This window comes from Micromys minutus (genome assembly GCF_963924665.1).
Source record: "Micromys minutus genome assembly, contig: SUPER_22_unloc_1, whole genome shotgun sequence".
NCBI lineage: Eukaryota > Metazoa > Chordata > Mammalia > Rodentia > Muridae > Micromys > Micromys minutus.
Genome location: NW_027667990.1, coordinates 2,488,140 through 2,514,184, shown reverse-complemented (window position 1 = coordinate 2,514,184; position 26,045 = coordinate 2,488,140). Strand labels below are relative to the sequence as shown.

The window sequence follows — 26,045 nt, the reverse complement described above, 5'->3', positions numbered from 1 at the left end:
ATGGGGCAGCCCACACCATCATGCCCCTGCACTCACTGGGACTGCAAATCTGTGGGCAAGGTCATTTCAGAGCTGAATGGAGAGCTCACTGTCATGGCCTTCCGTGTTCCTGACCTAAGGTATCTGTTGCTGCCTGGAGAAGCCTGCCAAGTATGATGACATCAAGAAGATGGTGAAGCAGGCAGCTGAGGGTCCACTAAAGTGCATCCTGAGCTACACTGAAGACCAGGCTGTTTCCTGTGACTTCAACAGCAAATCCCACTCTTCTGCCTTTGATGCTGGAGTTGGCATTGCTCTCAATGACTTCTTTGTGAAGATCATTTCCTGGTATGACTACAGCAATAGGGTTGTGGACCTCATGGCCTACATGGCCTCTAAAGAGTAATAAATTCTGTACCACCCTTCCCCCAGCAAGGACACTGAGAGCAAGAGAGAGGCCCTCAGTTCCTGAGTAGTCCTATTCTGACTCTGTGTCAATACTGAGCATCTCCCTCACAACTTCTATTTCAGACCTTCATAATAATAGGACGGGCCTAGAGAACCCTCCCTACTCTCTTCAATAACATCAATAATGTTCTGCTGTACCCCACACACACAAAAAAATGTCATACATGGAGGTGAATAGATGTCCTTTTCAGTCGAGTTACAGTCACCTGCAACTACAGCTCCAGGGCAATCTGTGTCATAGGTTACTCAAATGCTAATAATTAAAAATGAGAAAATAAAATTTAAAATAGAAAGCCACACGTACACAACGTGTTTTGATCATATTGACCTCCTTTAACTTCTATTAGACCCTCAATACACATCACATGGCCCATTCAACCTCATATTCTCTTCATACAAAAAAACCCCACTTATAAACCATTGTGTCTAATTAAAGCTCTCCATACACACGTGGATATAGGGGCAGTCACTGGAGCATGGACAACCAACCATGGGCCACACTCCCTTAGCAATCATCAAGTGCCAACAGTTCTCTTCCAGGTGTGGTCCTTATGGTTCCCTTCCCCCACCCATTATGTAATGGTATTGGCTTGATGTTGTGTATGTCTGGAGCAGGCAGTCACAACTCCTGTGTGTTCACATCCAGAAATATCTGCATAGCAGAACTGGTCTTAAAATCTTTACACCCACACTTCCATGATGCTCACCTTAGGGAACTGTGATATAAATGTCCAATTTGGAACCGGAAACTCAACAGTCACTTATTCTCTGGAATTGTCTGTGAGTCTTTGTGTTAACCTATGTACTCTGTTATAAGGATCATGTCTACTGAGGAGTGAAAGCTGCACTAACCTATAGAAACAAGGCTAAGTATTTAGAAGGCAGTTTGATGTAATTTGCATTGACCTGAAGAACAGAAGTAAGGTTTCCTTTAGGGTATATGAGCTTCCCAGCCATGGGTTCTTGGCAAAATTTCCATAGCAGGTATAAGTTCCTTTCTCTATAGTGGCCTTAAATACAAACTGAAGGTTACCCACATAGCTTTCATGCCATCAATGAGCGTATCTTATTAGGCTAGTTATTAAATCTCATGGAGTTCACAGCTAGGTAGGGCTTTTGATGACATTTCTCTTTCCTTCAACAGCCTGTATAGTACTTCGGGCATGGTGCAAGCTATTCAGTAGGGAGGAAGCTTCTAGGTTACTATCAGCTTGATGTCTCCTGTTCTGTGATTAAAGCATATAGTCTTTCCAGCAATGAGTTCTTACCACCAAGTTCCTGTGGGTGACCAAGAGTAATGGTACCTGAATTGTCTGTTTTGTTTATGGGGATCTACTTGATACCCCTGATAAACAGAAGGTATCCTCACTTGAAATTATTCTCTTTGTCAATAGATAGATTCTGCTCCATTTACTTTAAATTGAATCATTAAATGCCTTATTCACAGGTACAGTCAAAAGATTTTATTTGGATAAAGTAAATCAACATAAATGTTCACATATAGTAAGTGATCAATATGTGCAAGATTTTGGTATAAGTATTTCATATGCATAAATAAACTTGTCCAGGTAAGGAAGAGAAAGACACACGCACACACACACACACACACAGAGAGAGAGGGGGGGAGGGAGAGAGAGAGAGAGAGAGAGAGAGAGAGAGAGAGAGAGAGAGAGAGAGAGAGAGAGAGGTTAAACCTATGCAGGCTGATACACAGGTAGCAAAGCTCAGGATTAAGCCCTCGAAAGTGTGCTCTAAGGGACTATGCATCTGACCATTTACCCTCTACTGCTTCTCCTGAGGCTGTGTGTGGCCACATTAATGCTTTAATATTGTGGGAACTGAAGTGCTTTTTATGAGATTGAGGCTCACCGGCTCAATACTTAAACAGTTGTTTGCCAGTTGTTAGCAATGTTTGGGGAGGCTTAGGAGGTGTGGCCTTGCTAACCATAGTCTGTCACCACATGTGGTCTTTGTGAGTTCAAGGCCTCACATGATCTCCAGTTTTCTCTCTCTAATTCGTGCTTTCAATGGAACATTGAGCTTTTAGCTTCTTTCTCTGACCATCAGGCCTGCCTACTGCCAAGTCTCCCTTGCATGGACTTCTTGCATAACAGACTTTTATTCCTCTGTAACGATGAGTCAGAATGAACTTTTTCTTCTATGAGCCACTTTTGGTTGTGGTGCTTTTGCACAGCAGCATAAAAGTTATCAATATTGGGTCCTAAAAATATTTAAAAGAGAACAAGTTTTTAGTGAAGGAAAATATCATTTTGTAAAGATCTAAATGTATCACCCTAGAGCAATTTATCAGGAACTGTGACAAAGGGACCGACCCTCTCTCCAGATGGTAATAAGGGAAAGCAAGAACACTTATACCTCTTTTTTTAATTAATAACCTCATTATGTTGAGAAAAGTTGAAAAGAAAAAGTGTTGCTAATGAGCTCACACTGGTAAATTGTGGTAAAAATATAGTTATTATGACTGATGTCTTCCAAATTCAGCTCCATATTGGTCAGAATACTTAACTGACAACATCACAAAGAATTTTAAAAAGCTAGTGCATGTGTAGTGGAGAAAGACGATCAAAGGAAGTTGCAAAATAGGAGAGCTGGTCACTAGCTAGATATGTGAAGGAAAGTTGTAAACTGAAAGAGGTTCAGACCCCAAGGTTGTCTTGCTGCTTAAAGAAAAAAAGAAATTTCTGGATAGAAGACATAATCAGGGTTTGATCAGGTAGAGATTATTCTTTTTCTTTCTTTTTAAAATCAATTACTTAGATATTCTATGTATTTACATTTCCAATGTTATCTCCTTCCTCTCTCCTATTCCCCTCCCCCCTCTCCTTGCTTCCATGAAGATTCTCCCATTCCCTACCAGCTACCCCACCTCATTGCCTGTTAATGACTCCTTGACATACATTTTCCAGGGCCAAGCAGGGCTCCACTTGTCTCCATGATGCTCTCCTGCTGAGCAATGTTCTGGATGTTTACAGACTAGGACAGGAAAGTATATTCCATTACTCACTATTAATACACAGTAGCTCACAGGTAAGAAACAAACAAACAAAAAACTGCAGTGACAAAAATGGAGAAGAGACTGAGGGAAAGGTGGCCCAACACTGACCCAAATTAAGATCCATCTCAAGGGGAAGTTTCAAGGCCTGACACTGTGCTGACGCTATGGTGTGCTTACAGACAGGAGCTTAGCATGGCTGCCCTCTGAGAGGCACAACTAACAGCTGACTAGTACAGAAGCTGATACTTACACACAACCAGTAGCCTGAAGTTGGGACCCCTGTGGTTGAATTAGGGAAAGGATGGAAGAAGTTGAGGAGGGGGCAACGTCACAGGAATACCAGGATTCTCAACAAACCCTGATCACTGAGATCTCTCAGACACTGAGCCACCAACCAGGCAGCATACTCTAGGCCTGTAACATATACACAGCAGAGGACTGTCTCGTCTGATCTCAGTGAGAGACTTTAGGCCCCAGGGAGTGGAGAGGTTTGGTGATTTGTATGTGTGGGAAGGGGTGAGAACATCACTTTGGAGATGGGAGAGGAAAATTAGGATGAGGAACTGACAGAGCGCAGAACAAGGGGGATAACGAATGAACTATAAAAATATTAAATATTATATTAAATATATTATTATTATTAACTGAAAAAGGCAAGGATGGACACTAGGGACCCCGGAAAGTTAGAGAGAGAGACAGCAAAAGCCATAGCTGGGGTGTGATTCTGGAGTCAAGTGTCAAGAGATTCTGGGGTGAAGGCACTGTGTAAGGAGCTGGCTGGAGACAAGAAGAGATGTATCAGAAAGGATGATAGAAACATCTCATTCATATATGCTTGAGAAGAAAAATGACCGTTCTTTTTATTTTTTCATTTTCAAGGTCCACCAGCATTGCCAAGGTTTTGAGAAGGAAATAAAGCCACTCTTTGCTTTGTTCCCCTTGAAATCAAAGACAGACTGGACTCTCTGGAGCCACTGTCAACCTGTGCCTCATCTACCCTCCAATGCATCTGACCTTCACAGAGTACATCCCTGCAATCCCAAGTGAAACATGACCACTTCCTACCACTGGGCCCTCTAGAAATGTGGCCAGGCTAGTGTGCCTTTAGTTCCTTCTCCAGCTGTGGTTGAGCATCTGGAAAGCCAGCAGGGTGAGCACGCAGAGTGCTGAGTGGTGTGAAGGAAAGAAAGAATGTTCAGTAGGGTCAAGCATTTATAAGCAGTAACACTGGATCAGTTGCTTGTTCCTGGGCCTCTCATGAAGTCGCAGAATGTGGTGACCGACCCTCTCCAGCCTCCATCTGACCTCGCATACATGGGCGGCCTGGGCCAGTGACTGCAGCTGCTCCTGTAGCTCCTTCACTCAAAGTGGTGATACCTGAGCATGCAGGGAGGCCCAGGTATCTCCATTGGCCTCAGCCTGGCACATGGACTGCCCCAGGATATGTAGCCTCCACACCAGGTGCACAGTAGCACACAACCACAAATGCACTTCTCACAGGCTGGACCCCGTGGGTGTGTGCAGGGTCTTGGGGCGGCCTGGCCACAGGGTTCCAGAACACTGCCTACAGCCACTGCCTACAGCGCAGGCGCAGCAGGGCCCAATCCCAGCGTTCATAGGGCGGCGCAGGCTCCTGGCAGCACAGGGTCTGGGGGCTGCAGCCTTGGATACTGGATGGCATCAGACACTGGGAAGGGCCAGCACTGAGGCCGAGGCTGTGGGTGGCACCAGGTAGAAGGCACCACAACCACCTTTGCTTCAGGAGGATTTTTTGGGGCGCTGAGCTGTAGAAGAAGGGGGCGGTTGCCTTCCGGAAGGGGCCGGGTCAATGGGAAAGAGGAGGCAGGAAAACCTGACAAGGCAGTGGTAAGGGCAGGGAGGCTAAATGGAGCAGAAGGAGGTGACTCCTGGGGCAGGGGTGTCCCTGATGCCTCTAGGCTAAGAAAGGTGGCTGGGCCACTTCTGTAGTGAGGCTGCTTCCATCAGTGATAGTAATCTGTGCACTTCTCGATCTCTCCATTTCTTAATGCAAAAATAATTTCATTATACTCTCTTTCCCTTGGAGACATGATTATATTATTTATTTTTAAGATTTTTTTATAAGCAGGTTCGTCTATTTTATTGTTTTCAGGTTGGGGCTTATCAGTGCCACCACATCTCAGTGACAGTGTTCAATTTTCCTTTCTGTCTTTGCAGGCTTCTAGGGCCAGCACATGTCTATGGCAGTTATCTTCCATCTTTGTGCTTCGTCCAGCAGGCTGTCCTTGCAGGTTTCTGGGCTAGAGCTTCTCTTTGCCCCGCATCTGCTGCCCAGTCTGGGAAGGTAGACCAGGCTCTCAGAATGCCACTGCGTTGTTTTTTCTAGGGGCCATGGCAGGCTCTTGTCACTGGCAAGTGCTGGTTTCTGTCAGGCATGGGCAGCTCAGCTCCTCTGCTGCACCAGGGAATTGCATTAAAGCTGTAGCCAGAGAGCGAGCTTTGGTCAGCTCTGCACCCTCCAGCTCTTTTGGCTCATGAGCCTCCAGTTAGAGGAGCAGCTCTTGGGAGGTACACTGAGGGTCCAGTAGAAGAACCCTTATTTTGTCCTCTTCAGTTTATTAGTATGTTTGTTTGTTTGTTTTAGAGCAGCCTTTTCCACTGCCTGTCTCTGGTTCCCTGCATCTTTTCTAGGAAACTGACTCCTAACCAAGAGTTCTCAAGCCCTATGGCTGGATTCTCGTTTCACATTCAGTGCTATTGGTGATTACTGCTTTTACCCAGTCTCATTGTTCCAGAATAACAACTCTTAGACTTAATAACTTAAATGTTCATCCTATAAGCACTTGCTTATTCACAGACTACTTAATAACTCATATAACTTCTTTATTCTAGTCAATATCTGACACAGTTTTGGTTACCTGTCCTCAGTCTGATGAAACTGACTTGCTCAGAATTCAGGGTCAACATAGTGCTCTTGCCTCTTGCTAGTGGTTCTTTCTTCTATTTCCTGCCTCAGTCAATAGAACATAAGCTGTATCTTGTCAGGTAATGTGTGTACAGAGTATGCGGAGGGTCTGTCTACAAATAAGCTTTGTCAAAGCTACATTCACAGGCTTCTGAATCTGTGATCTGGAGTAAGAAAACCCTTGGAATGTGGAGACCTTGGCCCTCTCTACAGTAACTCTTTGTTCTGGTCCAGAGTCTTGCTTCTAGTTTGCATTAAAGGACCTCATTAGATTTGAAAGCCAGAAAGGAAATGAGACTTCTAGATTATCTTTGGGATGAACATACTTATCTTCTGAGAAGCACTGAGGTGTCCTTGGACTCCCCTCCAGTATCCTGTCCTGCATCTTCACCACAGGGCGTTTTGCAAAACCACTGAGTTGACCCCTTTCAGATAGGAGAATGGAGTTTTAGAACTCCCGTGTAAACTTGTGAGATGATTGCCATTAAGTAGGTTTTTCAGGGAATATGAGGATACCTCCTAGAGAACTGCTTGAGCCTCTGTCCTGCATTGGGGGTTCTCCAGTTATTTCTGTCTCTTACTTTCTGAGACACTCCTCCATTTGTGGGACAGATCTCATTCTGAACCAGTATCATTCTGTCTTTGAGACAAACATAAACCAGCTCATAAGCCCTGGGGGAGACTGAGGGACCAAAATAGAACAAACACTCTATCTTGTTCCCCAACCCTGGTTCTGGTCATATTCTTCTTCAGAGACAGGACTTATCAATCAATGGACTAGGGTGTTTAGTTGTTTCTCTCTTGCAAATCTCTTGCTTATTCTCTTAGTGTAAATGTAGTCTCTCAGGCTTACTGCCTCCTTGTGGTAACATACACCTTGTATGAGAAGGTTGTACCCTTCATATGGTCTTATCAAGGGCTAGAATATTTTTCACCTCTGAGACTTACTTTGTCATAAACTCACCCCTTCATCGTTCTCTCTGATCTCTCTAAATCTCTCAGTAAAACCCCTTCCATTTCTTTTCTAGCTATTCACTGCTCTCTATTAAGTAGTCCTCCCTTTATTCTTATGAGAGTGTGTCATATCCTATTCTGTCAAATGCTTCTCTGAATCATCACTTTTTCTGCTACTCAGCTATATATAACTTTCAAGCTTAGTGCTACCTTCTACAGCATTACCTTTGTCTTTTGGGATTAAAGATATGTATTAGAGGTGAATCATATCAGTACTAGGAACATGTTTTACCAGGAAATATTACAACCTCTGATTTCAGTGTCTAATCAAATATCCTGCAAGAATTCATGGACAGAGAAACTGCCATTCAGCTGTTTGTTTTCCTTGTTTGTACACTATGCCTGTGATCAATGACATGGCCAAAACCATGTTAGGGGAGAAATGGTTGGTTGAGTTTTAAAAGCATCACAAAACCCTACACTGAGTAAAAAGTCAAGCAGAAAGGAAGGCAAGAAACATGTAAGAAATTTTCTCATCTGCATTTTCTCTGTGGTTTCATTCAGCTTGCCTTCTTATATGACCAAGAGCCACTGCTTAACGTTGCTGCTACCAACAATGTTCTATAAGGACCTACCTCATCAACAGTCAGGAAAAGAGCCCATTGACATGACCAAAGGACAAAGAGTAGAGGTAATTTATTTGTTGAGTTTTTTTCTGTCCTTTCTTCTTTTGTGACAAGTTGACAAAAACCATCTACTAGTCTTGATTTCTCTCAATGTGAGTCATTTTCTTTTTCACTAAGCAGACTGAGAAGAGCCCTTGTTCTTTAAAACAGTGGATGGGCAACAATAGCCTTCTACTTGGTGTTTGCTTGTTTGTTTGTTTGTTTGTTTTGGCCGATTTATGGTTGGTTTTCCTCGTAAATATAGAAGTATGCTGGAAAATGGTACAATGATTTTTTATTCCTTTCCAAAATGAAGACGGTTTATGATTGTGAGTTGGACAGTTCAGAAGGCTCTCTCTGTGAGGAAGCAGGGAAGGGAAACTAGCAAAAAGAAGGGAAGTCTTGTGGGAATTGACATCAGGAAGTGCCATGGAGTCCACTGTGGGAAGATTTCCCTTTTCCTCTACCCACTGACCAAAGGGTTTACTAAAACTCAGCTTCTGGCCATTGTTTGGGGATTTCTTCTTTTCATGCAACCTCCTGGTGACTGTCCCCTAAAGTTCTTACCTCTACCTCACTGTCCCTGACCCTGTTCCTGGAAGTTCCTGCTTCTACCCTGCTCTCCCATGAAAGCACCATGGGTGCCATCCTGACCACTGCCACCTTGATCTCTTTCAGAGTGTCCTTCCAGCTCTGACTGCTGAGTCATAACAGTGAGCTGACAATATCTAGGATCATGCCAGGTCTCCAGTATTTCTGCACTTGCTTCAGTGCAGACATCCAATGGTACTCAGTTTATTTTCAGACGCATCACCCTTATCATCAATGCTCTCCGTAGCTTCTCCTTAATTTCTTTCCAAGCATCACTAACAGGGGTATCTCAATGGAGCACTGCAGGAACAGGGTTACATAGCATGCTTATGAGTTTATCAGGGAGCAAGGTTGACAGATATGGTCCCTGATATGTGGACCTGAGCAGCTCCCGGGCCTCACAGCTCCCTTCTCCTCAATGAGCTTCTAATCTGACTACTTGAAATGGCTAGTGGCCGTGATAGGCACAGAATCCAAAAGCTTGATGGCATTTTTGCTAGAGACATTTATGATTTCTGTTGTGGAAGGAACACCTATGTGTCCAAATTTAATTCTAGCTTTCTGCTCCACTTGTGCTAACTGTTCCTCTATTTTATGAGATAAAAGCAGATATTACTGCAGCTTTCCTGAACTGCAATAGGGCTGCCAAGTCCCCAGAGAAGAGTCTCTAGGATGCCACATTCCCACATCAACCATAAGCCCACAGCAGGGCTTCACAAGAGGAATTTGCTGTCTGTCCAATTCTTCTCATTTGGGCCCACGTTTTTTTTATTGGATATTTTATATATTTACATTTCATATGTCATCCTCATTCCTCCTTTCTTTTTCTCCAGTCCTCCTGCCACTATAAGATGTTCCCATTCCCACCCACAAACTCACACCTCATCACCCTAATATTCCCCTACACTGGGGTATCAGCATACACAGGACCAAAGGCTTCTACTACTATGGCTGCCAGACAGGGCATCGTCTGCTGCATAAGTGGCTGAAGTTTTAAGTCCCTGCATATGTGCTCATTGTTTGGTATTTGAGTTTCTAAAAGCTTATGAGGGGGTCTGTGGTTGATTTTGTTCTTCTATGTGGTTGCAAAACTTTTTGACTGCTTTACTCTTTTCTGTAATTCCTATATGTGTGTCCCCATGCTCACTCCAAAGTGTGTGTTCTCAAGGTGGTCTCAGGTCAATCTGAGTACCTCTCAGGGTATGAAATCAGGATGTAGACTTAGTATGACTTTGAGGTCCTTGCTTAGCTACCTGCTCTTCTCCAACACCAGAGGAAATGTGACTAATCATGTAATAGCCAGGAGGAATGGTTGAGTAAGAGGCATGGCGCTGTTGACTCCCAGAGTATCATCCTTAATAGGACTGCTGCACTGACAGGTTTGTCTTCCAAGAGCAGAAACTCCAAGGTTAAGATATTCCCCTGACACACTATGTCCAGCTCATAGGTAGGAGAATAGATTCTTGCATGCCCTGGCTGCAAAGGGAAGAACGTGATGCTGGCAGCCAATCACAGTGCTGCCTAATGCTTGTGAATTGCAAGTGAGAGATGCAGCTGGAACCATAGGTACCAATGGAGGCTCAGTCTGCCATGCCACATTTCTGTTTAGTCTGAGCAAAAGCCCATCTATTCAGCTGTGTGGCTACATAGCTCATGCTCCCTGGCACATGATCTCAATGTGTGCCCTACACTTCTCCTGTCCTGTCAGCTCTCCTGTACACTTAACCAGTCCTGCCCCTTCCAGAGATCCCCCTTTGGCAGCCCTGTGCCACTTCCTGTGCTGGCAAGCTATCTATTCTTTGTTCTGTTATAGTTCAAGAAGACAGGTAAAGGTCCTTCATGGGGCAGCCATTGACTATACTGTCCTTGGTAACACTGTGGACCTGAACCTCTATACAGGGGCAGAAGTGCTCTTCCAAACTTGGGATATGACACCTAGGCTGCATTTGGCACACAGATCTCACCCTCACACAATCCTTCCCATTTTCCTATTGATTTCATCCTAGATGTGGTGGATGGAGTGATGCAGTATCTCCTGGACCTACTGCAGCACCCTCAATGTACTGCTCTGCTGTCATGCACTGTCATTCTCTAGATGGAGACTTTATTTGGTTGACAGAGAGTATGACAATCACAGCACTATAGGTTAAAGAGGCATTAATTTGCCTATATAAGTCTGACATGGTTCATTTTTAATGGTATCCTCTAATTTATAAATTTGGAATCTCCCAACAATTCTCTGTAAGTTTAGTATTTCTAAATCCAGGGCCTATAATTAATTCTGTAAAATTCCCTTGTCAGACAACTTGTCCTTGGATTCACTCCAATGTGGTATCTACCCTATTTTAGGTGTGAGATTATGAAATTCATTGTGGTGAATCTTGAAAATATCATACTCTGAGCCTTGTTCCCAGTCAAACAAGTGTGAAAAGTGTCAACAAGCTCAAAGAACAAAATGCATTTTTAATATCAACTGTGTGTACAGCCCATTTCCAGCCCCTTAAAGGGGTAAAAGAATTTCTGTCTCATGTGTCAAGTTTGATACCATCAGCACAAGACACTTCCAATGTCAGAACAGGAAAAGTACTATCAAATGAGGTATAAGAGCAGGAGTGTGGATACCTGCACACAAAGAGTCCTGAACGTGGTATCCAAAAAACACAAGTTTCACAGTTGGAGGCCTGGTTTATACAGAATCCTCAAGAGGCTTCTTCTGTGGAGAGGAGAATTGTCCCTCTTATAGGAATTGAAGGTGTCCTCAGACCTGAGACTGTCAGCCTTTTTATACTACATGCCTGATGAGATTTTTGTCCCTGCAATTTTATCCTGTGCATAAATGCTTTTAAAATATTTCCCAAAGATATGCTTTGTTCTTATGGTCACCAGGTTTCTTGGCTGTAGTTCATCTTCTAAGCTTGGCCAAATCAGCTATTACTTTGGGTTCAGTATGAAGAGGCTGGATATGCTGAACAAAATGAAGAAGCTCCTGTAAATTGAGGAAAAAATGATTTTCTTGCAGAAGATATGTTCTAGCTCTTTCCCACAAGTTTGTGCACCACTAGACTTTCTAGAATTGTACCAGTGCATAAGAAAATCCTCACTCACATCTATACTTCTCCCTCTAAGCTAATGTCTGAGCTAGTTGTAATTTCAGAATAATTAGAATATCTCTGAAGTGTTAGACAAGGAGATGCACAAGTACTGAAGGAGACTGAGATGGGAGCTTGTGGGTCATGTCTCCCCTATGTCAGTCAGGATTTTTTTGGGAAAAGTTGACTTCTTCCATAAAGCCACTCAGGAGGCAACCCAGATGACCTGCGGAAAGTGACAGAAGTTCTGGTGTTGTCTACATGCTCTTGTTCTTCACAGCCTGTAATGGGAAAGAGCATGAAATCTCCAGGCCTTTGTTTTCCTCCCTACCATGGGTCTAAGATTGGAAACATCCAGACAGGAGTGTGTTGTCATGAACACACCAAAAGTCTAATGTGGTCAGACAATGACAGGGAAGCAGGTGTGGGAGAGCTTCAAGAATGGGGTAAGGGACCATAGAGAATGTGAACATCCTGACTATTTCAAGGGAGAGAGACAAACACAAGTATAGCTTTAGGGATAATATGCCCAGTTACATAAAACATCACCTGTGTACCGAACACAAGCAAAGAGACTTACATGTAGATCCTTCAGAAAACCCAGCAAAAGACTGTTTTTTTTTTTTTTTTTTTTTTTTGAGAATCAAAAGGTAACAGGCTGGAATCCAAATATAACACATCCTGGGGTGTAGTTGATGTCCAAAGATTCTTCCTGCATTGCTGCAAAAACATACAAATTTTACTTCTGATGAGTTCCCATTGTACTGAGCACAAACAAAACTTGATACAACAGATACTTACTTTTAATGTGACTGTGTTTTTTTCCATTTCCTAGTGTCAGGGAAGCATCATGTAGAAATGGTGAGACATTGCAGATATGCCATCCTCCAGACATGTCCTCCAGACAGCTATGTTGTTAAAGACACAAGGAGGGTCTAAATGCCCCAAAAGATTTCAAGTAGATTTCTTACCTCCTTTATGCAAATGGGATGTCTAAGAACCATTCAGAACACTTACTTAATAGTGCAAGTGTGGAGAACATTTCACTACAACTTGATGAAAGTTTTCTGGAATCTACTCATCATGGACATGCAGATACTGATTGCTCCAGAGACTTACAGACCTCTACCCTCCACCATAACTGGCTTACGTGGGCCTACCGTTGTCACTGCAATCCCAGAATGGTCAGGGCTTGATGGAATGTTCATTTATGATGATAAATATTGGCATGAACTCTGGAGAGATCACATGACCTGGTTATACCAAAAGCAGGGCTTAAAATGGAGACACAGCAGGGTCGATAAAACAGTATATATTGAGCTTCCTAACTTATCTACCAAGAAGTAGAGAGAAACTTATTCACTAGATTGTGCCTTTGACCAGCAAAAAACAATATGGTGCTAGTTGAAAAGATGTGAGTGTTCAATGAGGAGCAAGCAAGCTAAGTGTCAAGTTCTTATTCTGTGCTGTCTTCCATATTAGAGCAGTGTATGGATAAATGATGACCGCTTTTTACAGATCGTGTGTACATGTTCTGCCTTACTCTTCTTAGGTACCTTAAACTAAGGAAAACCCCACAACTTACTCAGCTTCTATTTTGGGGATATGTCAGCAGACCACTCATCGCAACATCATACAATCGAAATGTCCCAGATTGTTGCGGAAGGCTGATTCTGCAAAGAACAGATCAAGGTATAGAGTAAGAGGCAGCAAACATGCATGACAGAAAAGGAAGCTAAATGCCTAAAGGATGATAAGTTAGCTAGAAGAAAATTGTTATTCATAACATATTGTAGTAGCATCTGCTTTATCATATTTGTGGGAATTGTAGATGCTATTAGAATTTTCTTTTAGTCATTTGTAAACTGAAATCCTGAAGTGAAATTCTTTGGACTCTGGAAGTCTAGCCACAAGTATAGTCTTTTGCTAAGAAAAGTCTAGGCTTCCCAGTACCAAGTGAGTTCTTCAAACTTCAAGAAAAATCTTCAGCATCACACATTTGAAGCTGTCTCATGATGTTAACTTTATATCAGACAAGACAAGGGAAACGGTCTACACAACAAGCAACTGAGAAAAATTAGACAGCCTGTCACATAAATGCACCAGTTAAATTGTTAGAAACCAAAAGGAAACATCTCCAGGAAAGATGAACAAGATGCAAGTGAGCAAGTACAAAAAAATCAGAGCAAGTTTTAGGGATAAGGTAATTTCTCAGCATAGAGCAGGGCTTGGGGTCATAATACCTTGGGGAAACAGCAATGACACTTTCCTAAATTCATGTTTTCGGTAGGGTTTTAAGTTGATCTTCATGGCTGTTCACATGTATCAAACAAATACTAAAAGCATACAATGACAATAATAAAAGCACATGGCTCTTCAGGTGACATCCTCCACAAGAACTGTTAATAACAAGCCAGATTTACTTCCCCCTAGAGACTGTGAAATCTTAGAAACACTATAGCATTTTGTGAATCTAGAGAGCATTTTTGGTGTCTGGCAAGAATATGCACTAAGTGGATGCAGTTCTGCATCATAAACAGCATCTGCCTCTAAACCAATGATCTCTCTATCTTAAATTCAGAGTATTCTAGGATTTCAAGAGAGCAGAAAGAATCAGAGAGGTGATCTACGGCTCCATGTTGGGAAAGAAGAAGTAGAATATCTTATGATTGATCATGCTCATCTCCCAGTATGAGCAGTAGTGAACCAACTCATATCTGTGGGAAAAAGAGACCATCTCTTCCCTAAGATTTAAAAAACACAACACTCTGCTATGAGAGTGTGGGTCACTGAAACTTTAGAGGAATCCCAATGCCATTGCTTCATGTTTCTAGAGGATATGGTGCTCACAAGTCTTCCAGTCGTGGTTTCCCTGTATGTGGGTCTGAATAGCTAAAATTCTATGAAGATGACCAAGGCAAGATCTTCACCTCTGAAATTCTTGAAAATGTCAGCTCTTCACATAGACCATAGAGAATTGAGAGATGGATTAAGTTCTCTGTGTAGTTTGGGGGTGAGACATGAGGTGATAAAGATGCCCACATGGCTCACATTAAAGCCTGCTGTGACAGGCCTCATTGTGATGTTGCCTCATTATAGAGCTGCAGAAACAGTGGACATGGCCAACATCTGCCCAGGTTACACAAGAGCAAAGCCTGCTCTGACAGGTCTAAATGTGCATTAAAACAGGATTACTCAAGAATTGTTATGACACTGGACATGACTAAGGCCTTTCCATGTCACACAAAGGGAGAGATTTCAATTGAATGACATTCAGATGGTGTGCCAAGGTGATGTCTGTGAGAAATACTGAGCCAGGTTTGTTGGAGTGTGAGAGTTGTTTAACAAAGAAAGCAAGGGGGGGATAGATCTTGAGTCTGTCTCATGACAAACAGGTCTTCATATGTGTGTCTTTCCTGTGAGCCTTGATGAGATTCTGTGTTGTCAAGGCAGTTATCCTCAGGAGAGACCTTACTCTACCTGGCTTTCTTTTTTCTCACAATGACATAGTTTTATGATCTCAGTCATGTACAGAGATGGGTACATATACAAAGAAACAATAAATATCCTGTCTTTCCATATATTGCCAATTTTGTATCATTGGGATGTTATTCCAGCAAGAAATCATACCTGGATGGCATTTGATAGAGATGTATGAGAAACATCCCTTACAGCAGCTTCGGTGAGAGTGGTAGGACTTGTCATGTGCATCTATGTTTCCAACCTCACTTGCTTTAAGATATGGTATGAACAAAGCTTCTGCTCTAGGTTCAGAGACCTGAGAGTTTTACAAGAAATAGACATTTTCCAAAGATGCCCTCTGAGAACAGAACCCCGGAACTTCAGCTATGTGTGGTATGAGATGCAGGACTCAGCTCTACTTTGTGCCGTTACCTCTCATAGTTGTTTGCAGTCTCAATGTCTGAGCGTGGAAATCTAGGTTATCTATGGTAATCCTCTTACCTGCAGCTACCAGATGAAGGCTGTAATAAGTTTCCCTTCTGTTTTTATGGGTATCACATATGAAGGGTAATCTAAATTTGTATTTGAGATCTGTGGTGAGCTTCTGAGTACCTCATGTCATAAGCCACGCTAACTGCAACATCTTGACTCATCTTCAGGGAGGTAGCATGGTGCTTATTTTTTAGTGATCCATAGAAGATAGATTTGGAACTATTAATTGGTAGACTTCAGTCCTATTTTCTTCTGTAGACTCACTGTCTACATGGTTTTCATCATGGCAGAGGCACATTATTCCATTAAGAGGTTGTTCTTTATTAACAGCCAATGAAGATCCCATCGAGAACAGGGCTGTTTTTCAGAGCATCCACAGTATAGTTTAGATTCTGTGATAACAGCCAGACCTTGACCTTCACTCATTTGACGTTCACTCCATATTCCTCACTTAGTTCAGGATACTTAGGCAGGCGTGGCCTTTGGGGAGATAAGGTATATTTAATGTTGAAGGTGGAGATGGAAGGCATAACCATGACCCATGATGGGTCAACATCCTGCACAAACCCCCTCCCCTAGCTTTCTGGATCCCCAGCTTCTGCAGAAGTTGTTGTTGACACTAACTAGAAAGGAATAGAAAAGTTTCAACTGTGAAGCTAGGAACTCTGACATCAGGAACTACAATATTTTAGGGCTGTTCAAGTTTTAAGTTCATTTTCACCACTGAGTCAAGATTAAGTTTACTGGCTTGGATTTCTAGTAGTTAAATATGAGCACCTTGTGTATGGGCTCTGTGTCCCTGATGTTGGATTTCCCATTTTTAAGTGTTACAGATGAACTGTTTTACCCATAGAAAATTCTGATAAAATAAATATAGGCAGAAAGGACAGGGAAAATAAAGTAGAATGCTAAGATCCAGTAAGACTTAATGTTAGAGAACTAAGCTGAGAGTGTGAGGATTCCGAAATAAACAACCAAGACAATTATGTGGGAAATAATAGACCCCATTGTCCTGACTGGATTCCAAGGAAGAACAGCACAGGTGTGGGTGAAGGCCGAGACTCCCACAATTATTTCCCCCAGCATGTAATGGCACAGTCACAGATTCTTCATTTTCTTCCCTTAGAAAAACTTTTCCAAGAATTCACAATAAGGTTCAATCCCTGTGACCTATAAAGGGTTTGAGAAATACCGCAGTAGAGTTATTGTCTGTCTTCACAGGCCACCCTGGAAATAAATAAGCTATCCCCCAATTCACACAGACATAGAGACACACAGAGTCACACACCAAACACAAACACACAGAGAGGAAAAGATTCAGAAAGAAATAGAAACATTAAATGGAGATTGTTAGTGATACAGAAAGAAAGACAAACACAGACAAAAGGAATAAAAAAAGCTAAGAGACAGAAGAGAAAAAGAGAGAGTTAGAAACAAATGTAGAGATAGAAACCAAACTGAAAAACAGATAGATATAGAAACAGTGAAACAGACAGACAGATAGACACAGTATAAAGAATAGACAATGAAAACTAAGTGAGAAAAATAAGTAAACAATTAAAATTCTTAGCAAGGTTAGATGTTCTCAGTGCCCATATAATCTGTTCAGATTAGGGTAAGTTCTGTAAGCATCATACATACCTAGCAATACTGAACTGGTTCTACTCAAAGAGGCACAGACTAATAGGAAATGGCATGAAAGGCTGACCACTTTGTTACCTTTTGTGGAAGGAGGGACTCCATAATTGGAAAAGGACCTAGCAGAAAAAAAAAAATAGCAAACGGATCAACCTTGAGGCAAAGAAGCTTGATATGAAATCTTAATCTATGTATAGAAAGAATTAGTCAAGGTCATTGTAGAGACATCCCAGTGATGAGCTTTTGGCTGAATGAAAACAGAGATATGTGTAATGTGGGGAGAAACTGAGCAGGCCAAGGAGTTCACAGTTTAAGATGTTGTCTTTGTGTCTAGATAAAATCAGAAGCTGATGCCTTTAGTGTTGAGTCTGATAGTTCTCAGTGTTGGGAGCTGTACTTGCCACTGGGATCACATTTTGCTCATATAACTCTCAATAGAGCAGGAGAAGTGACCTGGAGGGGGGATCTTCACAGAGAAATCCTGTAGATGAAGTTCTCTTGTGAGCATATCTATAGAGGATCTGTTTGATTATCTTAATTGATATGGGAAGAAAACAACTTTGCCATTGCCTTCCATAGGCTTGTGTACAGAACACATAAATGCAGAGAGCTTTAGATGAGCACAAGCCTGCAAGTTTACATGCATGCATTTATCTCTCTCCACGGTTTACAGTGGATATGACATAGGTAGCCCCTTTGTATGTATGCCTCGGTTTCACTGAGTTAATGCAGTAAAATCTGGACATGTAAAGTCACCTGGAAATTGCACTAAAAGGTTTTGTTTCAGATAGTCTCCATGATTCTAAAGCAATCCACAGACAACAGTGTAAGGCATCTGGTGGTTCACATTTCAGTCAAAGTTATTAAAATGTGGCTCCCTAGTCATGAGGAGTGGGACCAGGTGCATATTGCCTCACTCCAATTTTTGATTACCACTCATAATCTAAGACTCTCCCTTAAAGAGTTCTGTCAAGCATCAGAAAAACGTCTTTCTGTGTGTGCTCTATGTCGAATTACAGCAAAGAGTAGATTTCAGAGACGCTTAAAACCCATCCACTAATGTCCTGCCAGGAAATACCAATCATATTGAGAGGCAAACATTGTGCCACCATTTCACTGACATAAAATTAGTGAGCAACATATTTTGTGAAACACGGGTGAAGAACAAGGAAAGAAAGCACTCAGTAACTGGTGGATACCCAGATTTGTCACATTTAAGAAATAACCAATGACATGAACCACCATAACATCTGCACAGAACCCTTTTCCAAACCCCAATCTGTAGAGGAGTTCAAGGTTTACACATTGAAATAAATGGCTACTTGATACTTGATGGTGGCAACCAGATAAGGGAGAGGGCCATACTGCATTTACCAGACTTTCATGCTACAGATGTTTGGGATGTTGCAGATGAGGTTTCTTGACTCATTGATGGTGGCTTCCGGTCTGGCAGATAGGGGCTATTGGTTGGCCTGCCAGGTAGCCACATTCGGCAACTTCTTGTGGGAAAGCCCCATGATCTGCAAAAGAGAAGCGAGAGGATGGAATACAATGGGATGAGAAGGACAGAGTTCCCAGTACCTTAGTCATGATTCTGCCCATTGCTTCCTGACATCCTGACACTGTACTGAGTCTCTGGAGAGAAGAAGTATATGCAGACCAAAGGAAGTTCTCTAGCAATAACCACAGAGGTTCAGTTCTCAGAAGGAGAGGACAGCAGTGAGTTTGTGAATATGGAAGAACATTATAGGATGTTCCCATGTTTCTAGACATGTAGGTCAATTCTAGGTTAATGCCATTCAGAAAAGATTTAGAAAACTGTGGATGGAAGCCCAGAATATTCTTTCTGTGCAGATGAGTGATAATAAAATCTGAGAGAAATAGAAATGACTCTATCCTGTGGCTCCATCATGCACTGCCTCTAGGCATTAGAGAAGTCTTGCTGGTCAATGCACTGCATTAGTCAGTTTCATGTGTGACCACACTAAACATCATCTATGGAAAAGTAAGCTGGAATCTAGAAGACAATCATAGTGAGAAAACTTTTTGTAAGTGATCTGCAAACTGACAAGTGAGCATCAAGTGTTCAAGAGAAGCATTCATCCCACATGCTGTTTGAAGAATGAAGAGAAGTAGGCCTTCACAGAAGATCCTGAAGAGTCTCCTCATGGGGCATGACACCCAGTGATCCCTCAGGACCTATCAGCACTTCAGAGCTCTAGTCATCCTAGAAATACTACTTACTTGGGCCGGGAATGAAGAAATGTTGGGACGTAGGCTAAGATGAAGCCATGGTGAGAAAGCCACATGGCACCTGTCCTTCCTCACCAGGTCTCTCCTTTCACGTGTAAACACTGTCTTCCCTGAGACAGAATGTTCCAGGTTGGAAAATGGAAAACTCATATTTTCAGACATTGAACTAGATTTTGGGGTCAACAGTATTAGCTATAAAGCCAGTTCAAATTCAGATTTCAAGTGGTTGTGACTTCACTGAGAGAGCAGGTACAGACTTTCAGTTCAGACTGTCTTTGGCAGTAACAAACAGGGAAGGACATTGGTGCAGAGTATCAGCAATTTGGCTCCAGCCTGTGTTGCTTTGGTCATGGATCCTCTTGACCTTTGAATGCTGTACTGAATGTCAGGATCTTATCTGGAGATGTCTGAAAAGACAGCATTGATAGAAGGTCTAAGCATACGTGATTTAGGCAGCTCAACCTACCTGTACCACACAGTCGCTTATTTCCATAGTTAATAAAGTCAGGGAGAGTAAGTTGTTGTGCTCAAGGGGACTGAGAGTCTGCATGGGAAATAAATAAACCAAAGGCTGATGAACAGCCAAGGTCTAGGTTTACCTCTGGTGACAGTTTTTATCTACACCCTTACCTGCTTAGAAGCTCAACATGAATATGTGAAAAAGGCGGAACCACATGCAGGAACACAGCATCCTTACATTTTCCCTCTGTCAGGATGGCCTCCTCGTCTTCTGACTTTCCCATCACCAGCACAAGAGGAGTGCACAGTTCATGCTTTTGGCTTGTTGTGACAGTCAACTCTCCCAGGGCCCGTGATCTGTGTAGAGAACACAATTTCACCAAGAGATGAAATACAGTAAATCCCTTTAGGGTGTGCACAGTATCACAAACACTCCTCAGTTCCACATGTTCATGATGGCTGAGTGCCACATGGTTGCTCTCAATGTCCTCAGTTTCATGCCTTCTTTCTCTGCAGGCTCAGCCAATCAGAGCTGTCTTCTCAGGGACACTGTTTCCCAACCACCAGGACTGGGATGCTAACTCCATTTTCATTACTGTTCTTACCTCTTTTGATATGGACTTACCTCACCACCTTCATCTTCCTGAATGCAATGGGCTCTGTCAGTCTGTCAGCCCCTCGGACAAGGCATGTGTATCACACTGATGATCCTGGGATCTAGCACGTAGTGAAATCCTTGCACCTCACTCTGGTTATTGAATGGCAACTGACAAAAGAAGAGATAACACCACTTCAAATAGTCTAGAAGCTGGGAACACATCTCAGAGCCAGTCTTCACCCTTGCTCCTTGTGGGTAAGAATGAAGTCAGACCTGTGAAATGAAAATGGCTTCCATGGTGCTAGAGGAAGATTGGAGTAGGCACAGTCCAGGAAGTGACTCAACAGGTTGCAAGGCAAGAACTGAGAGCCTAGCTCTGGCAGACATCCCACACTTAGGAAAGAATTGCTAGGAAATGCAGTGACAGATGTCAGGGTTTCACCCACTGACTCATCTGTAGAGGTCCTTCTCTATTGTCCAAATTTTAAAGACTGAGAAGGAGGGCTGGGTGAGTGTCAGGGAGATAACAGTCCTGTCACTAGGAAAACACCAGCTTGCAATGAAAAACTGAAGAAAAGATCAGGGGATGCACCATGTAGCTTCCAGATTGGCCTCACATTAATTTTTGCATACAGCCTTCCACTGTCACAGGTATATCCTCCTTTCTGCCTCCTCAGTGCCAGGAGCTAATTGTAGGGCCAAGTCTCCTCTATGGATACAAAGCAATCATTACCTGAGTTTCAATGGCAGAAAAACCTTGTCAGCGGGTACTCCACTAAGACATGGACTTCTGCGTGAGATGGTGACATCACTGCAGCTTGAAGTGAAGGGGAACATGTCCATCCACACTTTCATCTCTAGGTTCACTCATACAAGCATTAGATTTCTCAGGAGCTTCTGTTGTCTGTGGGAACCATATCCTAATACCATGTCAGCACAGGAAGGAAATGTCTTCCTCTTGATGGAAAGAACAAATGGGGGAAGGAAGAGAAACAAGGGCCAGCTTATGTGTTCTATGAGAATGAGAGTTGCTTGTTCTTGGGGTACAGGAATTGAAGGACTGTGTATCAGATGGTTTGGGCAGCTATCAAAGAGGCCCTGTTCTTGTATGTCATTTCTTACATACCTGTTGTTTTACTGTTTTAGCATGCAGAACAAAAGTGTAGAAATCCAGTCCTTTGTTTATCTATAGATGCTGGTGTCAAGGCTTGGGAGATGTTCCACACTGGTATCACAACCACAGAGTTCGGGCCCTTGGTGTTCCTCTGAACTGCAGGGAGACTTTGAGGTGGCCCATTAGAGACTTGATCATTGTTCCTCTTCCAGGCACCAGATCAACACTATAGATTCCATTTGGACACTTGTCCCTGTGTAAAACATCCTTCGTTATTTTCTGCATAACTTGCTCAGGTAGCAGAATTTCAGTTTGTATTTCCAGTTCAGTGTTGTTATTTTGAGATGTGATCCTTAGCAACAATGAACCACAGCCCTCATAGTCAGGAATCCATGACCATCCTGGACTCACATGAACAAGCTTCTGTAGCACAGCACCATCATCTGCAGAGGAGACACTGAAGGAGAGAGAGGCATTGGATGTGAGGTGACTTAAACACAGGACACATTGGACAGTGGCAGGATCATCCCTGTTGAGAATATACTACTGAATGTGACTTTCCTTGGAAGATTACAACTAGGATAACTGCCAAAGGGCTCAGGAGAACAGGGAACTGGGACAAGTTCAGAGATGAGAGAAGCAATGGACCCTTTACCTTTTCCAGAATGACTAAAAACTGCACATGAGACGGCCAGGGACTACTAAAAATTGTCAAGTCCATTGACTACTGGATGTCAGCATGTTGTGTGTCTGAAACTTAAAGGAACACCCGGGACTTTAGGATGGAGAGAGGAGAGTTCAGTTGTGCCAATGGTCTTTGTCTCATGCTGACTCTGGGATATAGAGAGTCCAGACCCTCTATTCCCTGTCTGAATTTGGTTCAGGATGACTCTAATGACCACCATGTGCAGATAAAGACAGCAGCAACAAGTCCTAGAACTGAAACAAATGGAGAATAGAATTGACTGGGGGAGGGAAAGTGGCTGAGCCTCCTAATAGATGCATGAGTTAAAAGGTGAAAGGAGACAAGTTCAAGTTCTTCATTGTTCCAAGAGTGAGGAGGAGCTTACACCCTGAAGTGTCTTGCATGCATGCCAGTAAGGGACTGCCTCTGTCCCTCTGGGTTGGATACTTTTCTGACAATTTGGTCAAATTTAAGTCATACATTGTTTATTTTAAATTATGCCCTATTCATTTTCTCGACTCCACCTGATGTACATTGTCCTCATTATTTACTGAATGTAAGTGTTTAGGAAAGTATGGATTGGAGCTTAGCTGGGAGTAGGAAACAGGACACAGAAATCATAAAGAAGCCAATAGAGAGCACCCTTCACGGCCTCTATTGTTGTTTCTGTTACTAAATTTCTACCTTCAGTTACTATACTTGACTTCGCTCAGGATGGTTGTATGCATGAGTTTTAAGTTAAAAACCTTTCCCCACAGCCAAACACACCCCACTGTTCTCTCTGTTTCTTTCAGCAATGTAGAGGGAAAGGCTTTGATAAACACCTTTTGAATTGTAGCTCCATATGAGGGCAGTCTTATCACAGAAGTCTCATGGGAGCTTCCTACATTATTAAAAAAAAAATCTCAGCTGGGTACAAAGCCTCAGGTACTGGCTCCCAGGCCCAGATAAAAGCACACCTTCATTGCTCTTGGCCAAGCTTAAGATCCCCTTCTACATGAATGGTGACCATTTGATATGTACCCATGTCTGGTGTTGGTGCTTATGGGATGGTACACTAAGCCTGAGATCCCCACAGTGGCCACTGTGTGGCCTTCAAGTATTTGAGAGTTCCTAATGAAACAGCAGCTGGGAAAGTCCTTTCTCTCAGCACCGTTCATGAGGCAGCCTTGTTAAAGATGATGAAGATCTTTGAACATCCCAGTGTTGCATGGCTGATTGATATCTGTGCTACTTCCTGAACTGATGGGGACATCAAGTTAATCCTCGCATTTGAACATATATATCAGGACATGAGGACATACCTGCACAAAGCAACGCCACTATGCTTGCCATTTGAGACCTTTAGATCTGATGCACCAGTTTCTAAGTAGCCTCCATTATATTCATGCAAACTGCATTGTTCACTGGGAACCGAAGCCAGAGAACATTCTAGTGATAAGTAATGGGACAGTCAAGATGGCTGACTTTGGCCTAGCCAGAATGTTCAGCTTCCAGCTGGCCCTCGTGTCTGTGGATGTTACCCTCTGGTGCTGTGCTCATGAAGTTCTGCCGTCTACTTATGCAACACCTGTAGGCATGTGGATCATTGGCTGTATCATCAGAGAGATGTTTCAACAGAAGCCTCTCTTCTGTGGAAATTGAAGCTGACCAGTTGGGCAAAGTCTTTGAACTTATTTGATATCCTCAAGAAGAAGACTGGCCTCCAGAGGTATCTCTTCCTCAAGGAGCCTTTGCCCCGAGAGAGCCTTGTCCAGAACAGTCAGGGGTGCCAGACATGGAGGAATCTGGAGGACAGCTGCTGCTGGAAAATTTTACCTTTAACCCACAGAAGCAAGTCTGTGCCTTCCGAGGCATCCCTGCAGCACCAAGACCTGCACAAGGAGGAAAGCGACTGGAGTGAGAAGAGGGGCTGCCTGCCTCAGTTTCCAGACACTTGGTGGGAGGACCTGGATGAAGTGGCAGGCTCTGCCTACTCCTGAGGCCGTGCAGAATCCTCCAACTTTTTACAGAGATCATTTTCACCCTTAAATGACAATCCCTCACTTCTCCTTATAGGTTTACCCCCCCGTACCTCCCTTTTTTCTACACTAAATGTCAAGTGTATTTGTTTTCTTCTCTTCCTGAATCATACTGGTATAGTTTTTATACAGAAAAATAAAAGCAGACAATGAAGTATGGTCTTCAAAAAACAAAACAAAACAAAACAAAGTCCCAGATGAATTGTTCTACAGAGATATGGGATAGCAGGTGAAGGAGAAAAAAATAGCCAGATCAGTATAATCATGCCCCTTTGTAGGTATGACTGGCCTCCAGAGGTATCTCAATCTCAAGGAGCCTATGTCCCCAGAAAGCCTCAGCTAGGGCAGTCAGGGGTGCCAGAGATGGAGGAACCTGGAGCACAGCTGCTGCTGGAAGAAGACTTAGTGTTAGAAAGATAGCAGTGGTTAGGATGCAAATCTTCAAGATTCTTAGGAATAAAAGCCTTTTTGGATCATTCAAAAGATTTACAGCTTTTCTGGGCAAAGTGCAAAAGATGTGCTGTGTAACTACTCCCATCAAACCCACAGGAAAGCAGGTCACACAGGCTGAGTGGTCTCCATGATGGAAGCACTCTGTCTTTCTGTGTTCTCTAAACCTCAGTGCACGGTTCTTGAGCCCAGCAACGAGTTTCCTAACACTGTCAGGCAGACAGAAGCCTGGACTTTCTCTCACACCTGAAGCCCACTTTCTATGTCCGCCAATGGCACTGCTGTCAGCTACATACAATGTCCCAATCCTTCTGGGGCTGACTCTCAGGAGGATGGCTAGTTCAAATGTTGCTGCAGGTTTAGAGTGATACCTAAGGCAACTGGTTATTGTGAGAAACCATGAAGGTGCATCCTAGGTGAGCACATGTGTAGGAATCTGAATAGAGACACTTTGAGTGTCCTGTGGCCTGCACAGTAGCTGCCTGAGACAGCACATTTACTGAATGCTTAGGTAAGCCAGCAACAATGCTGCTGTGTCAGGAGGCTTCACATTTCTGTGTTCTGGAGCAGGCATTTGTTGTGCTCATGGGGAGCACATTTCTTCTTGTTGGTATCAGGGCAAATGATGGGAGGAAAGGACAGTGTAGAATGTGAGAGGTGAGTGTGCTGGGAGAGTCAGTTTGAAGTTCTGTTGCCTTGAGTCTGTTGACTGTGAAGATCCTCTGGCAGCTCCTCAGCCCTGGTTTCAAGATGGTTTGAAAGATTAGAATGCTGCTGTCTGCCTAGGCTCTGAATGCCACAGTGGAGAATATGGTGACATTGAAACCATTTCATCTCTGAGCAATGTAAGACACCTAAAAACTGGGAATCCACATCTGATACCCAATGTAAGAAACATAGCAGCAATGTGAGAATTCACAGGGCTTAGTACACTGTGCCTTCCAATTGAATTATAGAAAGACATTGATATGGCCACCTTGTACCTCAACCATTGTCACTATTTCAAGCACTAGGTCTCCAAGCATAATCTCTACCTGGATATTTTCCCCACAGACGACAGGTATACATGCCCCCTTTCACTCTGGCTGTACCCACAGACACTTGATGGTTACTGCTAGTTCAGTTGCCTTAGATCCCACCTAGGCATTCTCCAAAAAGGTTTTTTCC

General features: G+C 43.0%; 1 pseudogene across 1 annotated transcript; it reads left to right on the top strand.

Moving 5' to 3' along the window:
- On the top strand, positions 1-24,389 carry LOC308435390 (cyclin-dependent kinase 4-like; annotated as a pseudogene). The gene is made up of 3 exons: positions 1-119; positions 13,259-13,398; positions 23,476-24,389. The product of its transcript is annotated as a cyclin-dependent kinase 4-like (transcript).
- Positions 24,390-26,045: the final 1,656 nt, after the last annotated feature.